Raw genomic sequence first — 10522 nt, forward strand, 5'->3', positions numbered from 1 at the left:
AGAGGGAGGAAGCCTCCGAGCAGAGGTGGCCAGTGCGACCCCCTTCTCCAGGGGCAGGAGGGAGACCCTGAACCCAATGGGAGCCAGCTGCTCTCCCCAAAACTCCTTGGGGGAGGGGTCAGGAAAGCAGGAAGGAGCCCCCCCAATCAGAAGGTGTACTGGGGGGGACGCATCTGAGGCAGGGGAATGCCGTCCTTGGCACACGGCACTGCTGCGCCCTTCCTGCCCTAACGGCTAACAGTCTAAATGGCAAAAGAGCTCCGGAGGCAGAGTGAAAGGTGCATTAGGGCGAAGCAGACATCGATTGGGGCCATTTAAAGAAGGTGGTGATCTCACATCTGGAAGAGCGTCTGCGACTGGAAGTTCCCCAGAGGAGCACCAAATAAGTCCTGGAATATTTCTGGGCGCAGCAAATATGCAAGTCATTTTGCTCTGAGCGTCTTCCTCGATAATAAAGCAGGCGCTTGTTTTTTAAAAATAGCTGCAAATGCAGCTGTACAAGAGGCAGACTATGGGGGGAGGGGGAGCGAGAGATTTGTTCCCTCCCTGGAGATGTGTGCCCCACACCACACCTACAGCATCAATGTAGACACCCACACCTTCAACAGTGTAGACACCTACGACAGCATCCACACCTACAACAGTATAGACACCTGCAACAGTGTAGATGTCCTCACCTACAATAGCATCTACACTTAGAACAGTGTAGACATCCTCACCTGAAACAGCATCTACCTTAGAACAATGGTATAGACATCCACACCTACAATAGTGTAGACACCTACAGCATTGTAGACATCCTCACAACAGGAATATAGACATCCACACCTACAACATCTACAACTGTGGTGTAGACACCCACACCTAGAACAGCAGTGTAGACATCCTCACCTACTACAGCATCCACACCTAGAACAGTGGTGTAGATGTCCTCACCTACAACATTCACACCTGGAGCAGCAGTGTAGACATCCATTTGCTATGCTGCCTGTGTCTTGGAGTGGCTGGTGGTGTCCCATGTCAGGGTGACAGAACTCCATGATACTAGGTTGTTTACAGTCCCACACTGGAACGCACAAGCCATCCTGACATTGCCGAATCAAGGCATAAGCATTCTAAGTGGTGGTGGGCGTTGCCAGCCTGGCCTCATTGCCACTGTCTTCCCTGCAGCCTCAGCACAGAACCAGCCCTCTGGTTTGATCTTTGCTGTCCTGGCAGGGAAAAAAATGGTGATAGGTAGTTCTATTTTTTTTAAATATTTATTTTATTTGAAAGGCAGATTCATTCCCCAAATGCCTGAAACAGCCATGTCTGGGTCAGGCTGAAGCCAGGAGCTCAATCCAGATCTCCCACATGGGTGGCAGGAAACCAGGTACTTGAACCATCACGTGCTGCACCCCCAGGAGCCAGAGTCAGAAGTAGAGGCAGGACTGGAACCAGGCTTTCCAACATGGAATGCCCACATCCCAGATGGTGTCTCCACCACTGCACCAGACACCTGCCCCAGCTGGTAGTTTTATTTTACACTGACCTAATTTGTTTTGGGTATCTAACAACCAGTTGTATTTCCTTTCTGGTGAAGCATCTGTTCACAACCCTCGCCAGTTTTCCTGTAACACTGCAGTCCTTGGGCAGGCACTGTGGCACTGTGGGTTAAGCCACGGCTTGGGATGCCCATGTTTTGTATCAGAGTGCCTGGTTTGAGTACTGGCTACTTCACTTCCGACCCAGCTTCCTGTTGATGTGACTGTGGGAGGCAGCAGACGATGACTCAAATGGTTGAGTCCCTGCCACCATCATGGTAGACCCAGATGGAGTTCTGAACTCCTGACTTCAGCCTGGCCCAGTGCTGGCTGTTGTAGGCATTTGTGAATGAGCAAATGGAAGATCCTCCCTCCTCTCTTTTTCTTGCTCTCATTCTGCCTTTAAAATAAAGAATAAACTTTTTTAAAGAAGTTAATCAATGGCACCAGCGTTGTGGGCCCTGGGTTAAGCCAACCTTTGACACCAGCATCCCATATCTTCGATGGTTCGAGTCCTGACTGCTCCACTTCTGATCCAGCTGCCTGCTGCTGCAGTTGGGAAGGCAGCTGGTGATGGGGTACTTGTGCCCCTGCCACCCATGTGCCAGGTGGAGTTCTTGGCACCTGAACCAGCTCCAGCCATTGAGGACATTTGGTGAATGAACCAGTAGAAGATTCTCTCTCTCTCCCTCTCCCTTCCCCCTCCCCCTTTCAAATAAATACATTTTTTTACGTTAACCAACTAGGTGTTCTGTGGTTTTAGTTTTTGCATTAAAGACTCCCAGTGTGTGCTCCTGAACATCCCCAGGCACAGCAAACCATGGTTTCAGGATGAGTTTATTTCTTGAACTGTTTGGGAGTGACTGGAAGTACCACCATGGCAACACCATTTTTGGATAAAAATCTGTATGACTGTAGAGCAGGAGATAGTTCCCAAAGGAGACTTTCAGAAACAGGAAGAGAGAATCCTAGCAGTGTCAATAGCAGAGCCACAGAATCCCTAGGCAAATTCTTTGAGGAAACCACACTTGGGCATGCCAGGCCCCGGTGGAGCCGTCCTAACATGCCTTGTTTGGAGCCTGTGAAATGTGAGGAATGTCTGAAGCGGCTGAGTCTTCATCCACGAAGAGAGGCTTGCAGGTGGGTGGAAGCTGGACAGGTCCTCCCTCTGGTCTCAAGGGTTGTGGGACATTGGCCCCGACTGTCTCCCCAGAGGCCAGAGCTCAGCCACGGGTGGGAGGTCCAGGGGAGCTATACTGACAATGAAAGTTGTCCTGGGGTCTTCGCTGAGATGTGTCCCTCCCCTTGTCAGCCTCTAGGGACACTCAAGAAGGGAGGCTGCCTTGGGCCGGGGCTCAGAATCAGGTCCTTCCAGGTTCTCGGAGTCAACTAGAAGAATCTCTTGATGGCCGACACCGCAGCTCACTAGGCTAATCCTCCACCTAGCGGCGCCGGCACACCAGGTTCTAGTCCCGGTCGCCCCTCTTCCAGGCCAGCTCTCTGCTGTGGCCAGGGAGTGCAGTGGAGGATGGCCCAAGTGCTTGGGCCCTGCACCCGCATGGGAGACCAGGAAAAGCACCTGGCTCCTGCCTTCGGATCAGTGTGGTGCGCCGGCCACAGCTTGCCAGCCGTGGCGGCCATTGGAGGGTGAACCAACGGCAAAAGGAAGACCTTTCTTTCTGTCTCTCACTATCTACTCTGCCTGTCAAAAAAAGAAAAGATCTCTTGAAACTTGTGGATACTTGGGACACTAGGGTAAGCCACTGCCTATGGTGCCAGCATCCCATAGCAGAGCACTGGTTCAAGTCCCTGCTGCTCCACTTCTGATCCAGCGCCCTGCTGATGTGCCTGGGAAGGCAGCAGAGGATGGCTCAAGAGCATGGGCCTTCTCCTGTTGGGAGACCCGGCTGGAGTTCCAGGCTCCTGGCTTGTTGCAGAGTGAACCAATGGATGGAAGATCTGTCTCGTCTCTTCCTTCCCTCCCTCCCTCTCTGTAACTCTGCCTTTCAAATAAGTTAATTTAAAAAAATAACTGAACAGGTGTCTGGGTTCTTTTAGAGCTGCTCTACCAGAATCCCTGAAACTGGGTAGTTTACACTGAACGTGAACTTGTTAGCTCTGGCAGTTCTGGAGGATGGGAGGTCTGTGGTCATGGCAGTGGCATCAAGCCTTTGTGCTGCGTCATCCCGTGGCAGAAGGTACAAGGGCAAGTGAGGGCTGAGTGCCTGTTTCTGTAACGGCCTCCTCTGGAGATAACAGCACTAGCTGATCCGTGGGAGGCAGAGAGCTCTTGATGACCCAGTCTCCTCTCATCAGGCCCCTCCCAGCACTGTCACAGTGGGACTCGAGTTCGCCATGCACAGCAGTGGCTAAGCACGCTCAGTGGCTTGCCTTTACTGAGTGCTCGCCAGGACTCCAGCGTGGTGCTGGCGGACCAAGGTAGGTGCACGCACCCAAGATGCTGGGCCTGCAGGAGCTCCAGGAGCTGCCCAGTCCTGGGACCCGAGGCTGCCTGAACCACAGCCTGTGAGCCGCCTGGCCTCCCAGGCGCAGGTGTCTCCAGAGGCACCTCAGGGCGGCTTTCCCACGACTCAGCAAGCAATGCTGGGTGACAGGTAGGAAAGCAGTTAGCCACTCAAGTGACCCCTGGCCTGCCTCCAGACCTGCTGCCCCGTCATCATGTGGACGGCCTCTGATTCTCCCTGCTCTTCTGTTACTGAGCTGGCCAGTAAAGGGTTCCACTTCAGAGTTCAAGTGCAGCCTTATAAATCTTGGTGTCTGCCCCTTGGTTTGCACAGCTGAGAGGCAGACATCCCCTACAAGACGCCTGTCTCGAGAAGCCTCTCTCCAAAAATCACAAGAGCCCCAGAGCCGGGTTTCTATGGCACAGAACACAGAGCGGGGGTGGCTGCCAACGGAGCTGCCAGGAGCTCCGTGGTTCCTCCAAGCCCACTGGGAAGAATGGCAGAGAACCAAACAGTTTTACAAACACGGCCACCAACGCTCAAAGGCCTGCGAGGACTTGCTGTAAAGCAACAGGGAGAGGTGAGAATTTGAACAAGGGCTTGCAGCTTTATGTGGAATGAGATGTCCTAGGGTTTTTTTTCAAATTGATTGATTTGAAAGGCAGCATTACAGAGAGAGAGGGAGAGAGAGTCAGAGCGATATCTTCCATCTGCTTATTCACTCCCCCAAATGGCCACAATGGCTGGGGCTGGACCAGGCAGAAGCCAGGAGCAAGAAGCTTCATCTGGGTCTCCCATGTGGGTGCAGGGGCCCAAGAACTTGGGCCATCTTCTGCTTTTTCTTTCCCAGGCCATTAGCAGAGAGCTGAATTGGAAGTGGAGCAACGGGGACTTGAACCTGTGCCCATATGGGATGTTGGTGTTGCAGGCAGCTGTTTTACTGGCTACACCACAGCGCTGGCCCCTCCAGGGGTTTTCTTTAAGACTCTCCAGGCATCAGAATACCATCCAGGCTTTAAAACACACACACCAAATAAGTCTTCAAAAGGGATGAGCCCTGAAAAATCAGTGAGAGAAGAAAGAAGCCGAAGATCATGTTGGAAAATTCCATTGATTTGAAGTGCACAGAATGTGCAAACCACTAGAGAAGGCTGCCAGGGGCTGGGTGGTGGCAGGAGGTGGACATGACTTTTTATGGGTCCCGGAGCAGGTTCTCTCAGGGTTGGTGCAAAGATTCCCCTCTTGGCTGGCTGTGGTGTTTGCAAGGCTCTGTGAACAAAAACCATTGTCAGTGGGTAATTACGGAGCATGAATGGAATCCCAGTAAAGCAGCTTGGGAAGGGAAGCCACAGGTTTCCATTTGGAGAGTTCCCATTCATGACAGTTTCCTTCTGATCTGGGAGCGCATGACCCCTTTTCCTTCCTTCAACCTCGGACTTTTATCCTGGTCTCACCTTAGAGGGAGAAGTCAGGCCGGCTGGGTCCCTGATGAACCCCCTGGGAGGGCCCAGAACTGCTAGTGCACGCTGAGAGGCTACCTGAGAAGAGGGAAGTCCCCCACGACAGAGGACCCTGGGCTCCCCTCCCCTCCCCACACCCTCCCCACTCAGCTTATCCTCGTGGAGTCCTGGGATCGCTTCTGTTTTCCCAGTAGGTGCGGCTGGGCAGGGCTCCGCCTAAACCAAATAGCCAGGGTGGAACGGAGGCAAAGCACCCAGACTGTGGACCAGATGCCTCCTTCCGGTCCCTCCTGGACAACCGCCCCCCCCCCCCGCCCCCCAAACACACTGCACTCAACGTCAGCTGGAATTATCTGCCCAATACAGACCCTGGAAGGAACTGGGTGCTGCTTCCGGGAGCTCCCAGCAACCCAGGCCACCTGTCTGATGAAAGGTGTCCGTTTCTGCCGTGTCTCTTTCTGGCTTCACTTCTGACCCAGTGCCCTTTTCACGAATTGCTTCTGGGGCTGTTGCTGTGGTACAGCAGGTTAAGCCACAGCCTATGGCTACCGCATCTCATACGGGCGCCCATTCAAGTCTTGGCTGCTTCATTTCCAGTCCCGCTCCCTGCTGATGCTCCTATGAAAGCAGTGGAAGATGGCCTACGTCTTTGGGCCCTTGCACCTACACGGGGGACCAGAAAGAAACTCCTGGCTCCTGGCTTCAACCTAGCCCAGCCCCTGTTGTGGCCATTTGGGGAGTAAACCAGTGGACGGAAGTTCTCTCTCTAACTCTGCCTATCAAATAAATCTTCTGTGGAGCCATCATTTTCCTACAATAAACATGCAATTCAAGTGTGTGCCCCCATCCACAGAGCTCACACTCCTATAACGAGCTTTTCTGTCACCCCAGAGAACGCCCAGTCTCCCTGCCCCGACCCTGGCAACCACCATGCAGTTTCCATCATGACACAGCACTATCACCCATCAGTGGGAGCACACAGTGGCTTCCAGCTCAGTGCAACGATTGTGGCATTCACCCAGGTTGATGTGTGTAGCACATTTGTTGTTCATTTTTCAATAGTAATACGTTGTTTCAATCTGCCACACTTTGCTTTATTTATTTTTATTTTTGAGTTGAGGGCAGTTTATAAAAGGAGCTAGTTACAAAGTCTGGGAAGGGACAGAGAAAATGACAAAGGATGTTCAGTGTGCGCCCTTGGGCCAGAGACAGTAGTAAGAGTGGAAAAGGGAGGGAATTACTGACAAGATCTGTGGCCTCCAGGAAGAGGCTGCCGCCAGCCCTGGTGGCCTGGGAAGGAAGCAGCCTGGAGATCAGGTCTTGTAGCTGCATTCTTCTACCTCATGTAGCTCTGCTGGTTCCTCCCGTCATGTGAACCAAATGAAAAGCAATGCACAAGGGGCAACCTATAGTCCGTGCAGGCCAGCCTTCCAACAAACACAGCAGGAAAGGGAAGGCAGTGAGTCTGGAGGCGAGAGCAGAACCTAGCAAGTCTGGACCTCATCTCAACGCCAGTGTCTTTGGTCACCCTGGCCTCGCCATCACCAGGTGCAGGGGTTCCCGAGTCTGAGGCTGTGGACTCAAGAAGGCTACTGTTGATCATGAGCTCTCGCACTGAACTCCACCGTGCCGTGAGCGTCTCAGGATATGTTGCTGAGACCTCTGAATTCTCCACCTGGTTTATTTCTAATCAGGTGATGACCAGAATAAAAAGTTGCAAATCACCTGAGTACGGAGGTGAATTCCTGCACTTGCTCTTCCTTTCTGTTTCTACCTAAGTTTGGCCCACGTTCAGTTCCACATATCGCAGAGGGAAGTGTTCCCAGTGAATGAAAGGAAGTAAATGTGCTCACGGCAAAGAGCAATATAGGAAGGCGAGCTGCAAATGCCTTGCATAAGAATGTTGATGATCACAATCTCATGGCTGGGTGTGTCTCCTGGTTATCATCCTTGTCTGTGTTAACTTTGCAGTGGTTTGCAAGAAAGAAAACTCCGTGGACAACTCATTACGGCTCCATCGCAGGCTTGGCGGAGCTGGGACACGATGTGATCAAGACTGATTCTGCCACGGCTGCAGCAGGCGGGGGAGCGGATCCGCAGCGTCCTGGATGGGCCCGTGCTGAGCAACATCAACCGCATCGGAGCCGACCATGTGCAGAGCCTCCTCCTGAAACACTGTGCCCCTGTTCTGGCAAAGCTGCACCCACCACCTGACAATCAGGATGCCTATCGGGCAGAATTTGGGTCCCTTGGGCCCCTCCTCTGCTCCCACGTGGTCAAGGCCCGGGCCCAGGCTGCTCTGCAGGCTCAGCAGGTCAACAGGACTACGCTGAGCATCACACAGCCCTGGCCCACACTGACCCTCTCACAGGCCCTCAGCCTGGCCCTCTGACCCCTGGCTTGCTGAAGGTGCCGGGCTCCATCACACTGCCCGTCCAGACATTGGTGTCTGCACGAGCTGCCGCCCCACCGCAGCCTTCCCCTCCTCCAACCGAGTTTATTATAATGTCCTCGTCCTCCAGTGCCTCATCCACCCAACAGGTCCTGTCCCTCAGCACCTCAGCCCCTGGCTCAGGCTCCACCACTACCTCTCCTGTCACCACCACGGTCCCCAGCGTGCAGCCCATTGTCAAGCTGGTCTCCACCGCCACCACCGCACCCCCCAGCACTGCCCGCTCTGGTCCGGGCAGTGTCAAGAAGTACATTGTGGTCTCACTTTCCCCCACAGGGGAGGGCAAGGGGGGCCCTGCCTCCCACCCTTCTCCCGTTCCTCCCCCATCATCTTCCCCATCCCCCCTCGGGGGCAGTGCCCTCTGTGGGGGGAAACAGGAAGCGGGGGACAGCCCTCCTCCAGCCCCAGGAACTCCAAAGGCTAATGGCTCCCAGCCTTCCGGCTCAGGCTCCCCTCAGCCTGCTCCATGACAATGCCCCCCATCTGCTGACCTGCACGTGTGCCAAGCGGAAGGATGGAGCAGGCTGCTTCCCCCACGTGACCATTTTAGATTGTACAGCCATTTCCCAGAATAAAAGTTTGATTTGTAAGAAAAAAAAAAAGTCAGCCCTTGGGCTGTGTTGCGCCTTCTCTCGCATTTACTGCATCTCCTGCTCTGCACGTGCGATAAAAAGACAGATGGAGATCTTCCATGCACTGATTCACTCCCCAAAGTGGCACTGGACCAGGCCAGATTCAATCTGGGTCTCCCACATAGAGGGCAGGGACCCAAGGACTTGAGCCATCACCTGCTGCCTCCCAGGGTGTGGGTTAGCAGGAAGCTGGAGTCCGGAGTCAGACACTGATACAGAATGTCCCAAGTGACATTTTAACTTCTATGCCCACCACCATTTTAACTTTCTGTGCCCGTTGATGAAAAAGGTTCCTGTGACTATTCTTATACAAATGTTTTCGTGGACATATGTCTTTGTTTCTCTTGGATGGATCCCTACCTGGAGCTGGCACTCATTTCGGTGCTGTTATAATGGGTAAGTACTACCACCCCACAGTGGTTTTAAAGTGCAGTTCCCTGCTGTGAGCTAGTGCATTATTTTTAAAGACTTACTTATTTGAGAGAGAGAGAGATCTTCCTTCTGATGGTTCACTCCCCAGATGGCTGTAACAACCAGGGCTGGACCTGGCTGGAACCAGGAGCTTCTCCAGAGTCTCCCATGTGGGTGCAGAAGTCCAAGCACTTGAGCCATCTTCTGCTGCTTTCCCAGGCCATTAGCAGGGAGCTGGATTGGAAGTGGAGCAGGCAGGACTCGAACCACAGCCAACAGCTTAACCTGCTATGCCACAATGCCGACCCCAAATAAATACATCTTTCACACACACACACACACACACACACACACACAAACCTAGGAGGCTGCAGGAGGGACTTCAGAGGGAGCAAGTACAATGGAAGTGGCTGCAGCATCCACTGTTCTGGGAATGAGGCTGGGGGAGTGGGTGTCAGGGGGATGGGGAGTGGGGGGCATGGGGGGGATGCCCTGTGCCGAGGGAAGCACTGGGGGGAGCACAGGAGAGCGAGCCTCGGGCTGGGACGGGCCCGCAAATGCTGGATTCCCAACCTCTCGCAGCCCCTGCAGCTTCGCTGGGGTCCTTTAGCTCCACATACACAGCCTCTTCCATGTTTGTATCCTGCCTGGTCCCTTTGGAGCCTGACAGTCAAAACTCCTCCAGCTTTGGTCCAGCGGCCACCTCCTCAGGTCTCTCTGCCCCAGCCCCATGCACAGCCCAAGGGCCTGCCTGGGCATGGCCGCTTGTCCTGGCTGGGAAAAGGGGCTGGTGGGAAGGGCGCTGGACTCAGAGCTCTGCTCAGGATGGGCGGAGTCTGCAGCCTGAGAGATCCCTGGGGTTGGGGAGGGGGAGCTGCTGCAGACCCCAGTAAGAGGCCCCGACAGAGCAACCACTGTCGTGGGTAAAAGGCAGAATACATCTCTTAGAGCCAGTGGTGTGGCATAGCGGGTAAAGCTGCTGCCTGCAGTGCCAGCATCCCATATGGGCATTGATTTGATGCTGCTCCACTTCGATCCAGCTCTCTACTGTGGCCTGGGAAAGCAATGGAAGATGGCCCAAGTCCTTGGGCCCCTGCACCCACATGGAGACCTAGAAGATTATGGCTCCTGGCTTCAGATCGGCACAGCTCCTGCTGTTGCAGCCAACTGGGGAGTGAACCAGCAGATGGAAGACCTCTCTCTCTCTCTCTCTCTCTGCCTCACCTCCTCTCTGTGTGTAACTCTGAATTTCAAATAAATAAATAAATCTTTTTAAAAAATCCCAAGAATCAAAATACAGAAGCTCCCTAGGTTGGAGACCCTGGCTTTCCCTCCAGGGGACTGGCCACAGGGCAGTGCTTTGGTGGCTTGTTGGGGAAAGTCAGCCATGGGCCTGGTGTGGCTGCAGTGCACTTTGGCATAGGCAGGAAACCCCAGACTGAAAAAGGATGTGGAACCCTGTTGTGTAGGCAGAGGGCAAGCATGCAGTGCAATGGGGAGACAGGCAGGCCAGGCCTGGAGCCTGGTGCAGCAAGGCCCACTGCCCCCACCGATGCTGCCCTTGTAAGTGGCTGTCCAG

General features: G+C 53.9%; 1 long non-coding RNA gene across 1 annotated transcript; it reads left to right on the forward strand.

The window, feature by feature from the left end:
* Positions 1 to 7419: 7419 nt before the first annotated feature.
* On the forward strand, positions 7420 to 10223 carry LOC149123453 (uncharacterized). Its single transcript, XR_016216078.1, has 2 exons — positions 7420 to 8928; positions 9984 to 10223. It is a non-coding gene; the product is annotated as an uncharacterized LOC149123453 (long non-coding RNA).
* The last annotated feature ends 299 nt before the right edge of the window (positions 10224 to 10522 follow it).

This window comes from Oryctolagus cuniculus, chromosome 11 (genome assembly GCF_051225735.1).
Source record: "Oryctolagus cuniculus isolate XC-2025 breed Fujian yellow rabbit chromosome 11, ASM5122573v1, whole genome shotgun sequence".
Lineage (NCBI taxonomy): Eukaryota > Metazoa > Chordata > Mammalia > Lagomorpha > Leporidae > Oryctolagus > Oryctolagus cuniculus.